The following is an 18,162-nucleotide window of genomic DNA, read 5'->3' as shown; positions in this document are numbered from 1 at the left end:
GGAAGTAGACTATTGACTCTACAGTACTTTTTACCTTTGCATTTTGAACCACATAGAACTTTTGAAGAGAAAATATACTATTTAAAAAGACAGCTATATTTTGAATGGACAAACTGTTTTGCTTTTAAATTTAGAGCTATCTACTAGAGAGCACATCACAGAGAGTGTCAGCTCAGGTAGAGCAGCTGGCCTGGCGAAGGGAAAATGTTCAGCTGCTCTCTGGCTCTGCCAGTGCTTTTGATGTTCTTCACCCTAATATTCAGGGCATGTTTTTAAGATAACTCAAGGTTCAAAACCGTTAGCCATGTCATTACATAGTATTTTAAGATTTTGCTATTGAAGGTCTTATTTTTATAAAAGTAACCATACTGATGTTACCTCATAGTACTCTGTTCACTTTCGGTTTCCACATCTTTGTTTCCAAAGTGCTTCTCTGAGTGATGTAAGGAGAGCCTTTCAGGTGTATAGTTAAAGCTGCAAACTTACACTAGAATTTTTTAAAATCTCAGAAGAGCTCCAACATTGATGATGGTATGTGCAAGCTTTTTTACTTTAAAATATTTTTGTTATGAAAGAAAACATTTGTTAACAATTTTTTCATAGGATGCTCAAGTATCAGCAATGCTAAGTTTCATTACTAAAACTGTCTGTGTCGAACAATCTGAGACTGGTTTTGAAAATCAGTTTTTAAGACAGTGTATACTAAAACTTCCAAACTGAGTACCTTGTTTTAAAATCCATTTCAGGAATTTCCATTGTCCAGCACTAGATACAGACCAAAGTATACAACTCGTGAGGTACTGTAGTATTTGATATGTTTTCTTGAACTTTTACTCGGGTGGAAAAACAGATCTAACGGTGTTTGATGTTTACCTTCTGCTCCTAAGAAGAAACTTCAAAATCATATCTCAACATTTATCACTATTTATCCTTAAGTTTAGTGAAAACATTCTAAAGAACACAGTTTGTGTGGATTAAATTTCACATGTCTCAACTGAAATAGACAGTAAAGTTCCTATTTATATTCCTGATGCTTAGCCTTTGGAGATTTGTGATGCGAGGTTGAATTTAGTCCTTAAATAAGTTCGTAAATAAAAGCCGTAAAGCCGTAAATAAGTTCGTGTAACTGGACAACAAACAGCACTGCTTTGCAGGTAAAGCTGCCCTTCTGAATAATGAGAGACCCGGTCTTTCCTTACAGCAGTTCAGGAGCTATAGATTAGGCATAGGATTTTCTGATCTATGGATTAAGAAATGACACCATTGTTGATCCATATATTAAATAGAAAATATTTTAACATTTTAAATTTTACTTTTAAAATAAAATGTGCCTACCTCTCTAGTTCCACCAGTCCATGCACCCCAGTATTGGACGGCGTGGTTCCAATATCAGGTCTATGCATAGGATTAGGGAATTGATTATACTAGAAAGTCAGTTACATCTTGTAAGAAACTGAATTTACTGCAGATTAAGTAATTGTTAAAAGCATCTGCAGCTGCTCCTCCTCTATGAATCTGTCCAATACACTCAAACTCCTTTCATTTATAAATGTATTAGCCATATGTTTCTTGAACATATAATAGCCAGTATTTCATTAACAACTAATAATAGAACAAAGTAACTTTCATTACTTAATACTGGAAACATTGGTGGGTACTGTCAGAATCATGTGTTGAAAAAGTTTTTACTATTATGCACTTGCCTCTTACTGTGACACAGTTCAGTGATGCCTGGGACTAATTTGGTTGCTTTCCCCGGACTCCGTGCTCTCAGGTTACCGGAAACAACATTTTCCTCCTGTCTTGATAGGGTGTCTCCCTCTCCTTGTATTATTACACTTGCCTCGAGAGGTGCCAGCGTCGTCTTGATGGTGGTTCCCAATTGGCAGTGATCTGGGGAACAGAAACCAGTCTGTTTAGTTTAAAATATTGATGTGTGAATGTAGCTACTTGGCCTCCTCCAGTAAAGTTTCTGGCTTTTGTTCATTGATGTGAATCAGTTATCTTATGCTGGTTTTATTAAACAAGCTCTCTGATGACCACTTTAGTTTCCTGGACATATAATTCTCATCTTGTTTCAAAACTTAAACTATTTCCTAGAGATTTGAAATTGTTAGTGACTTAACTCTAGGTAAATGCTTAGCATTTTAAAATATTTTTTCATGTCTGATAGAAAAATACTATATTTATAATTGTGTTTTTAATTTTCCTTTTCCTTCAAAAAGCCAAAAACTTTATTTACTTCCGCAAAAATGTGAAAGTATCTATGGCTTTTCTTCTTACATTTGTAATACACTTGTTTTCATTTTTCTGAAAAGTAAAGGCATATACTTAATCTGGAAATAATTCTATTTCATCTATCCTGAACATGAAAGACAAATTGTTTGAGAGTTATTCCTCTACTCCCTCCTTGGGAGTTCGAGATTTGCAGATACTAATTACGATATATAAAATAGATCAGCAGCAAGGTCCTACTGTACAGAACAGGGAACTATATTCAATATCTTGTAATAGCCTCTAATGAAAAAGAATATGGAAAGGAATGTATGTATGCATGCATAACTGAATCACTATGCTGTGCACCAGAAACTAACACAACATTGTAAACTGACTGTACTTCACTTTAAAAATATATATGTGAAAAAATGTTTTTAAATGAGTTATTGAGGTCTTAGCAGTAATTACAGAGAACTGGCCAGGACTCTGGAGACTCGAATCCTCATGCCAGTCTTACAACCCTGGCAAGTACTACACACTGTACCAACAAATGACCATCTACTTAGCAACTGCTCTCATAGCTGGACATGTTGGTACCTGATTTCCCCTTGCCTAAATTCATCCTTAAATGTGCATGCATAAACATTTTTCAGAATCCTCAAAGAAATTCTGCTCAGAGAACAGAGTATGCATAAAATCAGTTAATTTATTAACCAATGCATCAATTTCTAAATATCCAAAGGTAATTATCTACCATGATGTCTATTTCATTCATGAATTTTCTGTAACAATTTTGAGTTCTACAAAGATTTATCCAACTTTAAATTCCAGGCCCACCTCTCATGGTAAATATTAGAAGTAACCAATTTTAATTTCACAGTAAGAAACACATAACTAAAACTAAGTTATGCTGTGTAAAACAGAATGCTGCATCACTTCCTCATAGGGATTACAATAATCCTCAATCATGTCAATCCAGATGCTTCAATTTCTCCCCCAAGAATGTGAGTGAAAATGTCAAGGGGGATTATGAAACATGGAAACTAAATAAAGCTTTCCCTTAAGCATGATGAGTACTTAAAATGAGTTGTAGTGCATTTGAAAATAAATAAATCTAAATGCATATCAATGCAATAACACTATCTTTTAAAAAGTGGAAATAAATTCATCATGTACTTACACGGGTGGTGAATTGTTAGAGGATTTGCACTCTGGATGCGACTAATGTTTCTAGAAAAGAGTTGCTTTAGACAAGCATTTCTTTCTCTGCTTCCACAAGAATGTAGTATTTCTTGACGAATGGAATTTCAAATTGAAAAATAAACGCTTATAAGCCAAGCAATTCCTTTACTTGAATTTGGGATTTAAAAGGTAAAAGCTCTGTTTTAACCTCCAAAGATTGTCTTTCCTCATATGCCTCTTGGGCATATGATGGTAATTTGAAAAGAGATTCTGAAAATAGAGGCCATAAAACTGTTCCTGCTTGCATGGTGTGAAATTCTCCCTACAAGATTTTAAATTGAACTCAGTCAACAGGCAGAGAGAACCGCCTTCTTTCTTCAAAGACATAAGAGGATTTGTTCAGTACAAGGAAGAGGTCTAGTGGCATCCTACGAAAGGGACAACTGAGCACGCCTATGATGGCTGTGCCTCCCAAACACACCAAAGCAGCAAAACGTGTGCGTGTGACGCGCGAGCCAAAGTTAAAGCACAAGCTAACCAACGGCCTAGAATAAAAGACATCTTAAAAAGATAAGATCATTTGATTTGTACATTTTATGGTCTGAATTTCCAAAAGAACCAGTGCTTAGTATATCAATAGATTCCTATCTGCTACAGGTAAAACTAGAAATAAATGCCATTCTCCATGAAACAAGGCTTAAGACTTGCTTAAAGGTAGTAGAAACATAGAAAATAGAATAATGGGATATTTCCCTATTATTCCAGTTTTCTATAATAATAATGCATTCCTTATAGTTCTTCAATGAAGGCAAAAGTGATTACAATTTTCAAATGTGTATTTCTAGTTAATCAGACTTGCAAATCATAAGCACTTATATATTTAAGCACTCTAGAAAAATATAGTTAAGTACTGTTTCAATTTTTAGATGTTCAGATACAGGGGTTGAAAGGAAAAGATCAGTTAGCTCAAACTGAATGTCTCCTTGTTACGGATTTAATGTGTCTCTCTGAATTCATATGGTGAAATCCACTCCTAATGTGATAGTTTTTCTAGATGACCTTCTGAGTGGCCAGAGAGCCCATTAGATCCCTTCTGCCACACAGGAACATGAGGAGGCAGCGACAGTCTGGAACGATGAGGAGCGGCCTCACCAGAGCCTGACCATGCTGACAGTATGGCCTGAATTCCATCCTCCAGAACTTAAGAAGTAATTTCTGTTCATAAGAACCCCAAGCCTATGGTGTTCTGTGATAGCGGCCAAAACTAAGACACTGTTTGATCCTATCTAGGAACTCCTTGCTTGGAGGCTGCAATGTGAAAAGGTAGTTGTGAATATATGGGGGAAGAAAGGTGCACTGAAAAATCCAGATAAATAAATAAAATGATTAGACAAGACAATCTGAATGTGAGGGGTCCCTAGAAAGGGGTGAGAAGTAGCTTCACGATGGAATGCTTTGAACTATTCCAGAATATAAAACTAACCTTCAGGAGAATTTTTTTTTAGTGGATAAAAACCATAATAAAAATGGAAGACATGCCTCTCTGCTAAGATTGTACACGGCTAGCTTCCCACAAGGGAGCTTTCCTCCTGCCTCTGATGATGAGCCTTGCAGAACCCTCTTCATACCCAAGCTACAGACAGACAGACAGAAAGCCGCAAGCTCTTACTTGGTTGCTAGCAGCCGGGTTGCTGGGTGTTGAATCTGGCTTCCCCAATAGCTGCTTGGAAGGACCAGATTACATGAAAATGTTACCACCCTTTCAAATTAATTGTCACCAGTAATGGATAGGAAACAAGAAGAAATCAGATGAACTCATTCCTCCTCTTCTCCCTGAGCAGACACAGCACCCTGTAACCAGCTGTATTTTCCAGGAAACCTGTCAGCTCTGCAGAGCACCGCGCTCCCCTCCTCTGCTGTGCTCCCCTTTTATCCTCACTTTTATTGCTGCATTGCTGCACCCACCTCATTCAATAAAACTAGTATGTGTGTCTTACCTCATGTTCTCCTTCTAGGAAATCTGAATAATTGAAAAGGGGACTGTTTGTTAGAAAAAAAATAGAAAATACCCCTTTTTGCAGCAATTACTCTCAACTGTGTATGGATGAAAGAAAAGAAATTGCAAAATAGAACAAGTAGCAATTATGCAAACAGGAAAAGAACAAAAATGAAAAACAAAAACACTCTGCCAGTCAGAAAACTCAACCATTGTGGCAAGAATAAAAATATTAGCTAAGTTGCTTTAGTTTGGACTGGAACTTGGTAGCATAAGTTGGCAAATTTAATTTAAATTTACTAAGATTTTGTATAAAGGTAGTCCAGGGTTCTAGGATTTTTTTGGTGTATTATGTATGTCTTGAAGGTAACTAACTGTCCAGTAAATAAGATCTAGTGATGACTTTCAGTTATATTTCATGAATTTGAGAAAATTAATGAGAAAAGATGTAAACTTTGAAAAAAATCACTGAAAGAATTATATGAATTGTTTATGATAACAGTGCATAATGATTTAGCAATATCAGTGGGGATTATATTGGTGGGTGATTTTAAAAGCAATTTCTAACTTCTTCAAATTTCAGGTAGGTGCTATATACCCACGATATGCTTACAAGTAAACCAGGATGCCTGGCTGCTTATTATCGACACCCAAGTAGCCCTGTATAAGAATTTTAGCTTCGTTTTCTCTCCTTACCACTTAAGAAACAAAGTCCCTGCTAGGAGGCTTGGAAGCAGGCTCATATATTCTCTATGCAAAAACATATGATAAATTTTGCCTGGAAATGCCAAAGTTGAATATATTGAGAAGTGCTTTCTTAAAAGGTTGGGTGAAGTCACACACAAAGAATCAGCAGATTCCCATCAGGCAAGTAAAGCCACCGAGGCAGAGGATGAGAAGCTAGAACTCTTTAGGAAAACAAAAACCACAAACCACCTCATAAATGCAAGGCCAACCTTCACGATGGTTTTGCAAGTTGAAATACACCTCTGATACTTCATTCCAGCTTTGTTGCAGGCCAGTGACTAAGATATCCACAGAGTAGAAGAAAAAAGCAACAATCATTACTTGGTTCGAAGACATCTGAAACAGAGCTGTGACTGAGCACACCCAGATAGTCCAGGAGAAATAACCACACTATAGCTAGAAATCATCTGTTCCTCTCACTATGGAGATATGGCAGAAATGCAAAACAAAAAGTGAAAAATATAAAAAGTTCAGCATGGAAATCACTAATATCATCAGAAGTTGTGGGTGATGGCAAACCTCATTCACATCCCCAAAATAGATTCTGGAGGAGACTTGGAATGAAATGTAACAATATATAAATTTTTCAAAAAGAAATTGCCATAGCTTGCTTTTAAAACCTAGATTTAGTTGAATCTAAAGATAATATGTGTTCAGAATGAGAGTCAACAAAATCTGAACTTCTTTGGTACTACTGTTAAAGAAAAGTAACAGGAATGATTTTTTAAATTCTTTGAGAAGAACACCAGGGGCCTAAGTGTTACCTCTCTCATTCCTAGAATAATAGTGGTCCATGAAATTATTTATGAGGATCAGGAAACTTAGCCTCACCCAAATATGATCTCTATTTAAGATTTATTCCCCTTGAACAAGCAATCCTTTCTCTGAAATCCAGATACACCAAGAGGATTAAATGCATGACAGTCATTAAAAACTCATAAAGCAGGAATGTTGTGCCATCTAAGAACTAACCAAAATAGAGCAGAATGGGTATAGAGCAAGGACCCGAAATGAACTGTGTTTTCTTCTTTGCCTCACCCGACCATTCTTCTGGTTTCTATTTCTATCTCATCTATACCCTCGGCACTCGAAGTTTGGTCCAAAAACCAGCAGCACTGACATTACCAGGGAACTTGTTAGAAATTCAAAATGTTGGGTCCCTTCTCCGAAATTATATTCTACATTTTAACAAAATTTCCTGAGTGATTCATATCCAGCTGATTTTTAAAGTTGCTGCTCAAATTTTATTTTTTTAGAAATGTAAACCTTTTTACTATTCTTATTAGATTTTTTAGATTTTACCCCCTTCTGTCTTGTATGTTCTTGGGTTTCTTCTTCACTCTCTTTATGGAATTTTTTTCTCCTCCTTTTTCACTACATCTTGAGATGACATTTCCTCAGTAAATCTCTAGTACTGCTTTCCCAACTCTTCTCAAGCCTTTCTGTCAAGAATACCCTCCCGCTTCATGTGTTGGTTTCAGAGCTGGGTATATAAGATTATCATCTCAGTGAACCGTTCCCAATGAAGTTGGTGATAAATCTCTTATCCCAGTCTCCACATATATTTTACTAGCATGCAGAAGGAAAGACAGAAATTTAGGAGGAAATTGTTAAACATAAAGGAAGCAGGGCATGATGACTAAAAATCCTCACCTTACTCCCATGGCAAAAGATACTAAAATTAAGACATTTACTGCCACAGTATCCTATAGAGAAAAAGCTGAGGTTGTGGCTTTATAACCTTTTGCTAATACCTCCAAAAGATCAAACATTCACACTATTCACTGCACAAGTCTCTTTAAAGAAGTTAGAGGTTGACTCATTCATTTCCTCTGCTATGTCAGCAAAAAAAACAAAAATAGAGAAAATTATTCCAAGAAGGATCTGTGCACACATCTCAAGATTAATGCGGTAAATCACTTTGCGATACATGAGAGATCTACAGGGTGCTTCAAAATGTTTAAGAGTAGAAACTATCCGTTTCGCTTGAAAGAGACAGAGGGAGAAACAAAAGCTGGTTGTTGAACCTTCAGTATTCCACAAGCAGGAGAATAGGCTGGTAACACTATTCAACTGCAGACACGATCTACATTTCATTAAAAAGAATGAATGGCTCAGAAGGTGGAGTCAAGAGCCCATGGGCAGAGTTATGCTTCCCAAGAGATGATTATCCCGGGCCCTGAAAATACAAGGAGTTTGGCCATCCACATGTAAAAATTGCTTGGGGCCAGTGACTTTGTTTTGCTTTCACTTTTTCGGTTTTTGAAGGGGAATATCTATACCTACTATCTTATGCCTCATTATATTTTTGAACAGATAACTTGAGTCTTGAGTTTCAAAGTTTCACAAGTGGAGAGAAATTGTGCATTGGGGTGAATTCTACCTAAAGCCTCACCCCTACCTGGTTTATATTACTTGGATAATGAGATTTGGGATTTTTGAGGTTCTACAATTTAGATGAGATTTCAGATTAGAGTTGACGCTTCAGTGTGTTGAGATTTGGGGGAATATTTGGGTGGGGTGAATGCATTTTATATGGGGTAGGGACATTAATCTTTGGGGTCTATCACGTGGTAACAGAATAACGCCCCCTGCCAAAGATCCACATCCAGGACCTGTGACTGTGTTGTTAAATGGGAAAAATGAATAACGATTGCAGATAGAATTAACATTGCTAACCCACCTGACTCTGTGATAAGGAAGTGAGCCTCGTTTATCCATGTGGGCCCAACGTAACCACAAGGTTCTTTAAATGTGTAAGAGAGAGACAGAAGCCTTAATGTCAGAGTGACACATGTAAGAAAGATCTGAGCAGCCATTACTGGCTTTGAAAATGAAAGGAACCTATAATTCAAGGCATGCAGGCAGCTGTTAAAAGCTTGAAAACATAAGAAAACAAAGTTTAGCCTAAAGCATCTGGAAAGGAATGAGCCCTCCCAATACCAAGACTGGCAACCAGAGAGACCATCTCTGGATTTCTGACCATTACAACTGTAAGATAACAAGTTTATATTGTTTTAGGCCTCTAAATTATATGACATTCCCTGAAAGACAAATTACCTAAACTCACCCACAGGAAGTAAACTGAACAGCCCTGTATATAAGAGAAATTAAATCAATTAATAAACTTCCAAAAAAACAAAGCGCCAGGCCTAGATAAGTCCATTGATGGATTCTACCAAGCTCCTAAAAAATACATAATGCTAATTTTCCACAATCTGTTTCAGAACTTAGAAGCAGAAAGAACACTTCAAAACTTATTTAACACATAAAAACAAACAAACAAAACTTATTTAACATGTCTAAACTTACTCTACTAGCAAAACAAGATAAAGACATTCTGAGAAAGGAAAATTACAAACTAGTATCTTCCATGAACATGGTTGTGAAATTTTTCAACAAAGTATTATCAAATCCAACAATGTGTAAAAATTATACACCATGACCAAATGGGATTTATTTCAAGAGTGCAAGTGTGATTGAATATTTGAAAATCAATGTAATTCTCCACATCAACAGACTAAAGAAGAAACAATCACATAATTATATCAGTAAATGCAGTAAAAGTATCTATTTGACAAACTCTAATATCCATTCATCCATTTAAAAAAAAATCACAAAATGTGGAATTGAGGGCAACTACTTCAACCTGATAAAAAACATTACAAAATACGTACAGATAACATGATACATAATGGTGAGAAATTCGATGCTTTTCCTCTAAGACTGGGAACACGGCAAGGATAGCCTCTTTCATTAATCATATTCAACACTGTACTAGAAGTCTGGGCTAGTGCATTAAGATAAGGAGAAGAAAATTATACAGATTGGAAAGAAAGAAAGAACACTATCTTTATTTGTAGATAACATAATTGTCTAGGTAGAAAACCCCAGAGATCTGACAAAAGTATTGATGGAACTAATATTAGACTATAGCAAGATCATAAAATAGAAGATGAATATGCAAAAATCAATTGATTTCCTACATACCAGCAATGAACAAATTGGAATTTGACATTTAAAAACCAATACTGTCTGCAATAGCACCAATAAAATAAAGTGCTTATTTGTACATACTTTGTTAGATGTATACTATCTATTTGTGGAAGATGCAAAACACTGATAACAAAGATTATACATCTAAATAAGAGATATTGGGACTCTCAATGTCAGTTTTTCTTAAGTTGATCTATAGATTTTTCAGTTCAATGCCAGTCAAAATTCCAGCAAGCTATTTTATCACTATCAACAAACTATCAAAGTTTATGTGGGTTCCCGTTTAAGATGGCAACGTAAGAATATTCTCAACTCACTTTCGCCCTTGGACACGCTGTGTCTACAGCTACGTATGGAACAGTTTCCTCTTAAAGAAACCTCAAGAATGGCTGAGTGACATTACCCACTGGGCAAACAAGAAGAAAACCACATTGAAGCAGGCTAAAGAGGCTGGGACATAAGCTTGCAATAAACTCCACCAGCTAAGCGCAGCAACCCCTAACTGGGAGTGGACTCAGAATTTTGGAACTTTTCTCTGAGGAGTGGAACATTTGAATCCCATACTAGGCATCACAGCTTTTAAGACCTACAACTGACATACGAGGTCTCAAAAACTAAAAGTTTGAAAACCAACAGAGCTCATGTTCTGAGACCCACAGTACTGAAACAGTCTGAGAAATTGCTGTTAAAGGGCTTGCATGCTCAGCCTCCCCTGCCCAGGCCCCAGTGCACAGGCAGCCCAGTGTGCCCACACTTAAAGTGGACCTGCTTGTATTAAATCATCAGCCTTAGGGGCAGGTATTTAATTTAATAGACACATCGAGGAACCTCCTGGAATACTTTGGGGACAGAAACCATCTTTGTGCTCTCCCTTTGCTGTGCTCCAGAGCACCAGTATCTCCTGAAAGGGAGCTTTTATATGTGTCTCATGCTCCGATTTAAACAGCTGCAACCAGGGGACACCTGTACATTTTCTGGCTTTCGTGGCCAGTGGGGCTTATGCTCATAGGTCCTACAGGACTGTAACCAATGAAGAAAAGGTTCTTAAGCAATTACTACCCCCAGAGTATAGCAAGAGACAACAGACCCAGGAGCTTGGTCCATTTGTGACGGAGGCCTGCCAGCTAATTGTTACGACCAAGGCCTGGTGCTCACGCTCTGCCAAGTCCCAGAGTGCCCGTGTTTCTTGGAGGGATGATTTGTATGCGTCTTGTGCCCTGGTTTTTATGTCTGTTTCCCAGTTTCTCTGGCTGCTGTCCAGGAGACACCCCTTGATCACCTGCCTCTGGGGGCCAGGAGGGCTTGTGCCCCTGGATCCCATGGGGCTGTCACAGTGTAGAAGATGTTTCTTGGCAGGCTGCCACACACAGGGCATGGCACAGACAGTGGACTGTGGTGTACCCCAGGCTTTCTGTGGAGTGACTATTAAAAGCAATAGGAGGAGAACAGTTTGTTACATGCAAGGGAAGGCCATAAGACAATTAACAGATTTTTCCGCACAAATTTTGCAGGTCAGAAGAAAGTGGCATTATATATTCAAAATGCTGAAAGAAAGAAAACCTTCCAACCGAGAATATCTTACACAGCAAAACTATCATTCAAAGTGAAGAAAAGATAAAGAATTTTCCAGACAAGCAAAAGCTAAATAAATTCGTCACCACTAAACTGGCTTACAAGAAATATTAAGGCTACTTCTTTAAGCTGAAAAGAAAGGTGCTAATTAGTAACAAGAATACATTTAAAAGAATAAATCTCACTGGCAATAAGATAAATAAATAAGGTAAAGATAGTGGATAGTGGATTAATTACTTATAAAGCTAGTTTAAAGGGTAAAAGATAAAAGTGGTAAAATTAACAATTATATAATAATTAGCTAAGGAATATGCAACATAAAAAGATGTAAAATATGACATCACAGGTATAAAATAGAGGAGAGTAGTATGTTGATTTTCACAGTGGAACCAACCTTAAGTTGTTATTAACTTAAAATAGACTGTTACAGATGTAAGTTGTTATATGTAAGATTTATGGTAACCACAAAACAAAAACTTTATATTTAAATACACAACAGGTAAAGAGAAAGTAATCTAAGCATGCCACTAAGAAGAGACATCAAATCACAAAGGAATAGAACAAGACAGGAAGTACACACACAGGCGGAAAACAATACACAAAATGGTAACAGGCACATACCTATCAATAATTACTTCAAATAAAAATGGACTAAATTCTCTAATCAAAAGACAGACTAACTGAATGGATAAAACAGAAAAAGGAACAAAAACAAAACAAAAATGACTTATCTATATGCTGCATACAATAGATTAGATGTGGAGACACAGTGAAAGAAAAATGAAAGAAAAAGGATAGAAAAAGATATTCCATGCAAATGGAAACCCGAAGAAAGCTAGAATAGCTAAAGTTATATTAGATAAAGGAGTTTAAAACAAAGACTGTAATGAGACAAAGAAGGACATTACACAATGATACAGGGGTCAATCCAACAAAATACAACATTTGTAAATATTAATGCACCCAACATAGGAACACCTAAATACAGAAAGCAAATATTAACAGACCTAAAGAGAGAAATAAATAGCAATACAATAATAGTAAAGGACATTAATACCCCACTACATCAGTCCCCTAGTATTACTGAATAGATCATCCAGACAGGAAATCAATAAGGAAACACCGGCCTTAAATGACACCTTATACCAGATGGATTTACCAGATATTCACAGAACATTCCATCCAAAAGCAATAAAATACAAATTCTCAACTGCATATGAACATCTTCCAAGACAAATGATCTGTTAGGCCACAAAACAAGTAAAAAATACAATTACATAAAGAAAACAGGAAAATTCACCATTATGTGGAAATTAAACAACACGCTACTGAACAATGGATCAAAGATTAAATCAAAAGAAAAATCAAAAGTAAGACTCTATACACTTGAAATTAATATAATATTCTAAGCCAACTGTATAGTTATACTTCAATAAAAAATACCTTGTGGCAAATGCAAATGGAAACATAGCGTACCAATATTTATGGGATGTGGTAAAAGCAGGGAAGAAAAACTGCTTCCCTCTAAAGAAGGAAGTTCATAGCAATAAATGCCCACATCAGGACACACAAAAAATCTTCAATAAGCAACCTAACTGCAGCTCAAGGAACTGCAGAAAGAACAAATGAAGCTCAAAGTTAGTAGAAGGAAGGAATTAAGAATTGCAGTGGAAACAAATGAAATAGAACTAAAACGGCAATAGAAAAGATCAAAGGAAAGTAACAGCTGGTTCTTTGAAAAGGCAAGCAGTCTCAAACCTTCAGTTAGACTCACCAAGAAAAAAAAACAGGACTCAATCAGAAATGAAAAAGATGTAACAACTAATGCCATAGAATGCAAAGGATCATAAAAGACTACCGTGAACCATTATATGCCAACAAATTGAGCAGCCCAGAAGAAATGGATAAATTCTTAGAAAAAATACAACCTATTAAGCCTGAATCAGGAAGAAACAGAAAATCTGAACACAGTGATTACCAGTAAGGAATTAAATCAGTAATAAAAACGCTCTGAACAAAACTCCAGGACCAGATGGCTTTACTAAAGCTAAATTCTACCAAACATGTGAAGAATTAATACCAACCCTTCTCAAATGAATGTTTCCAAACTCATTTTATGAAGCCAGAATTACTCTGATACCAAAATCAGACAAGGATGCCACAGGAGAAGAAAAATAGGCCAATATCCCTGATGAACATAGAAGCAAAAACTCTTCAATAAAATATTAGCAAGCTGAATCCAACAATACATTAAAAGGATCATACACAATTGATCAAGTGAGATTTATTCAAGGGATACAAGGATGGTATATACCCAAATAAGGACAAGAGTTATATCCACACAAAGACCTGCACGTGAATGCTTACAGTAGCTTTATTCTCAATAACCCAAACCGGGAAACAACTAAGAGGTAAAAGGATAAACGAAGTGCAGTATATTTACAAAATGTAATACTGTTCAGCAGAGGAAGGCATGAGCTATCAAGCCATAAATGAATCTTAATTACTTATTGAATAGTAAAATAAGTAAGGTTACATACTGTGTGATTCCATTTAGATAGCATTTGTAATTAGTAAAATTACAGAGACAGTAAACAGATCAGTGGTTGCCAAAGGTTAAGGGTTAGGAGAGGTCTGGAGGGTTAACCAGACAAGGCACAGGAAATTTTTTAGGGTGGTTAATTTATTTTATGTGATACTTCAATGGTGGATACCTATAGTATGTTTTTGTCAAAACTAGTAAAGCTTTACAGCACAAAGAATAAGCCTTAAATATGAAAATATTTAGGAAGTTGAGTACCCTAGCTTGGAATGCAGGCTGTAATACAAAACTCTTAACTATTGGAACAGATACGTGAAACAATATACAGAAGGCTGGGAGAAAAGGTGCTAACCTAAATAACTTTGGAAACGTGTGGATTCTGTAAGACTTAAGGCAAGAGGGAAAATACATAAGCATTGTACTCTAGTTGATATAAGTAGAGAATTCTGAAATCACTAAACATTTATACTGGAATTAAATAATTGAGCAAACAAATGATTCATGGTGGAGCTGAGTTTCACACTGTTGACATTCAAGGTTATAGCAAAGCAAGGGAAGAAGACTAAAATGATCCAGGTAGGAATGGAAACACCAGCATGGAATCATGTTTCAATTAAGACAGATACAGATAACAAATATTTATAGACATGTGTGTGTATATATACATATACACACACACATACACACACCAGTTAAGATATGCAAACATATTTCTTGGGTCCTGTTAGATTAGAGGGCCTAGAAACAACAGCACCCCAGGAGCAACAAGCATACCCAGCAGCCACATCCTTGTTTGTGATACCATTCTCGGAAGGCAGCTATGCTCACCACTGTACCACCAATGCAGCCTGATACCATTCTCGAATAAAAGGAACTAAAGGTCCTTGAAAAAATGGCCGACTCTTGGGCTGGGCCACGAAACGTACAAGATACGCATGACACATCTTGTAATGCTGGAAACTAAAGAAGTACTCTGGAAAAAACCCACAATGATGGGTGTCTGACAAGGGACACAGTAGCCAATTTAAAGAGCTTACAGATGCCAAAGCTGGAACAATTTGATAAAGAAAAAGTGACATTAGATTATAAATCAAAGTATAAAATAAATGTACCTGAGCCTATACTGACATAGATCAGTGATTAAATACATAAATAGAGAATAGACAAATCTCCTTGCAGAAGAATTTTACATAATTTATGCAGATAATCCACTTTCAAGGAGGTGGAGCACAAGTCTCTAGTACTTAACTTTGTGTTTCATAATAGTGAATTCCTTCCAAAGGGCACAAGGGGTAAAAAGAGGAACTTTACAGTAGAGAAACCTGACAAACACTGTTTCAGCCTTGGTGATGGAGGTCAGCATCCACTGTCATAAATCATGTTGATTGTATATATCCATGATGTGATGAGAATGGATATTTAACCTCTGTGGTCTTACTCCCCAAAACCCACAAACCCCAATTGGAACACTTTCTACAAAATATCTGACCGTACTCATCAAAACTGTAAGGGCCTCAGAAACAAGCAAAGTCCAGGAAACTGTCAAAGCCAAGTAGAGCCTAAGAAGATACAACTAAGTATAATGGAATATCCTGGATGTGATCATACGGGAACGTAAGCAGGTAAAAACTAAGCAAATCTGAGTAAGATCTGACTGACTGACTTTAGTTTATAATAATTACAAATATTGTTTCCTTAAACTGGGACAAATGTACCATAAGATGTTAATAACAGGGGAAACTGGCCATGGGTACATCAGAACTCTGTTTAATCTTCACAAATTTTCTATAAATCCAGAACTATTCTGAAATAAAAAGTTTATTTAAAAAATGCATGGATCTAACAGGCACGTATTTCTCAAAACTTTTTCCATGTCTCTTCATTTAACCAAAAATGTATACACTTACTTCCAGAGACAGACAATCCAATTCACACCACAACTGCATCCCAGAATTCTGGAGTCTGTTCCTTTGTGTGTGGCCAACTGTGGGTGAATCAGAGCTTCCCAACCTGGGTGATGACACAATGTGCAAAGTGGTTTAAAAACACAATTTCTGGAATCAGATCACCCTCTGTGGATACCAGACGTGACCACTTACTAATTCTTTGACTGGTGAGGGTTGAGGATGGAGGAAGGGTTGGCGGGGATTGCTGCAGGGCATGAACGATCACAGCCCTTTTTTATATGCTAGTTTCTTGTCAATACCACTCCCTTCAAAGTTTAGTAGAACTTGGGTCAGCTGGCATTTGGTCCACCCCAGAGGCCTTATTGAATAGTGATTACCGACATCCACAGATTGCTCTGGAGGTTGTTTTTGTTAGCAAGAGGCTTCGGTGTTCTTGCCAACGCACCAGCCTACCCAGCTCCTCAGTCAAGAACTCAGCTTAATGTCTTCAGTCTTGGCGTCTAAGAAAGCATAAAGCAGAGTAGCCTAGGGAGGGTTAGGTACATTCTCTACCTTACCCAAAGCTAGATGCCTTCAGATCACTCCTTCTAATCTCCACAGTTGTCAAGGCTACAACAGGGAATATGCCACAAGGGAAGACTGAGAGGGATATGGTAGTCAGAATAGTAAATAGATTGGTTACTTGTAAATTACTGAATCAATTACTATGTTCAAGAGGAAGGAAGAGTCTAAAGCACTGGGGCTACATCAAGGCATCATCTCCGAAAAGGAGGATACAGACAGCCACGTCTGAAATACACTATACAAGAATGAAAAAAATGTGGGTGCTCTTATTAGAAGAGGTTGGAGTTAATATTAGGCAGAAGAAAGCAGGAGATACCCAATACCATTCCCTTGCCTTATTATCTAAAGTTCTATTCAGTAAAATATGAAATCCAAACCTTGCCTTCTTCATGGCTACTCTTTTGGGAAGTAGGTACTGAGAGGCCACCTGCTTCTGTTTACTCTGCTCAAGTTTATATTACTACCATATATCTGAGAATAAGCATTTGTTCACACCATGCCACTGACTCCCAGGAACAATACGGGAAACTCCTTAGGTTATAGCGGTGAATTGTACTGAATATTTATGAGGGTGGTGTCATTTAAGTATAATTCACAGTGTTACTTTTATTGAATAATTTTTGGTGTGACCCATGTTCTGAAAATTTCCCCTTGTTCCTCTTTATAGTTAATGATAAAATGTCATTCAAGCAGCAATTGAAAAAAAAACAGCTTTAAAGCAGATGTTAAACTAAATAAATTGTAAGACTGATTTTTCTGAAGTGACTGATAGAAAAACAATGAAAATAATTCTAGTGTGGAACAAAAAGCATTGATATAAATTTGTCAAAGAAATAATTTTTCAATAAAAATTGTAAAGTAGAAATATGTGTATTTTCACACATAGCTCAGAGATCACATAAATGCCAAAAGAAGTGACAGTCGCTGAAATAAATGTGTTTTTTATGAAAAGCAAAGTAGTAAAACAAGCAAAATAGATGCATAAAATGGGTAAATTTTCAGTGTATTAGTTATTGCTGCCTCAGGGCAGCTATAAATTACAAACTTGTTTTTAACTTTTTTGGGGGTGGTATTCATGAGTATATTCTGGATCTGTTCTTCCTTCTACAGCCCTTGTGATTTGACCCTTTCTTGATTTATAATCTTTTTTAAACTTTATAAATCAAAGGGTACCAGATATTTGGATTCACGTAGAAACTAAACTGTGGTAGGTAAGATACTAACTTTAGAAGTCTCATTGTTAAAAAAGTAAGTTTTAAAAGTCAAAACACATTTCATTTCATCCCCCTTTATCCAAAAGTGTTACTTTTAATGAATATAAAATGTATTTTTTTCTTTTAAAAAATGGATAGTGCTACATATAATGACAGTGAAAGGCTTAAATGACAAATTCTTATTCATCTGGTCATACCTTCTTCATAGGTCAAGGTGATTAACTC

General features: G+C 36.5%; 1 long non-coding RNA gene across 2 annotated transcripts in view; it reads right to left on the bottom strand.

Moving 5' to 3' along the window:
* Positions 1-950: 950 nt before the first annotated feature.
* The window catches only part of LOC140697438 (uncharacterized), a 432,985-nt gene continuing 415,773 nt past the window's right edge, over positions 951-18,162 (bottom strand). For both annotated transcript variants that reach the window (XR_012074526.1, XR_012074527.1), the window contains one exon: positions 951-1,893. This is a non-coding gene — a long non-coding RNA (uncharacterized lncRNA). The remainder of the gene's footprint in view (positions 1,894-18,162) is intronic.

Source organism: Vicugna pacos, chromosome 7 (genome assembly GCF_048564905.1).
Source record: "Vicugna pacos chromosome 7, VicPac4, whole genome shotgun sequence".
Taxonomy (NCBI): Eukaryota; Metazoa; Chordata; class Mammalia; order Artiodactyla; family Camelidae; genus Vicugna; species Vicugna pacos.
The sequence above is the reverse complement of the archived record's forward strand: the minus strand, read 5'-3'. Positions and strand labels throughout refer to the sequence as shown.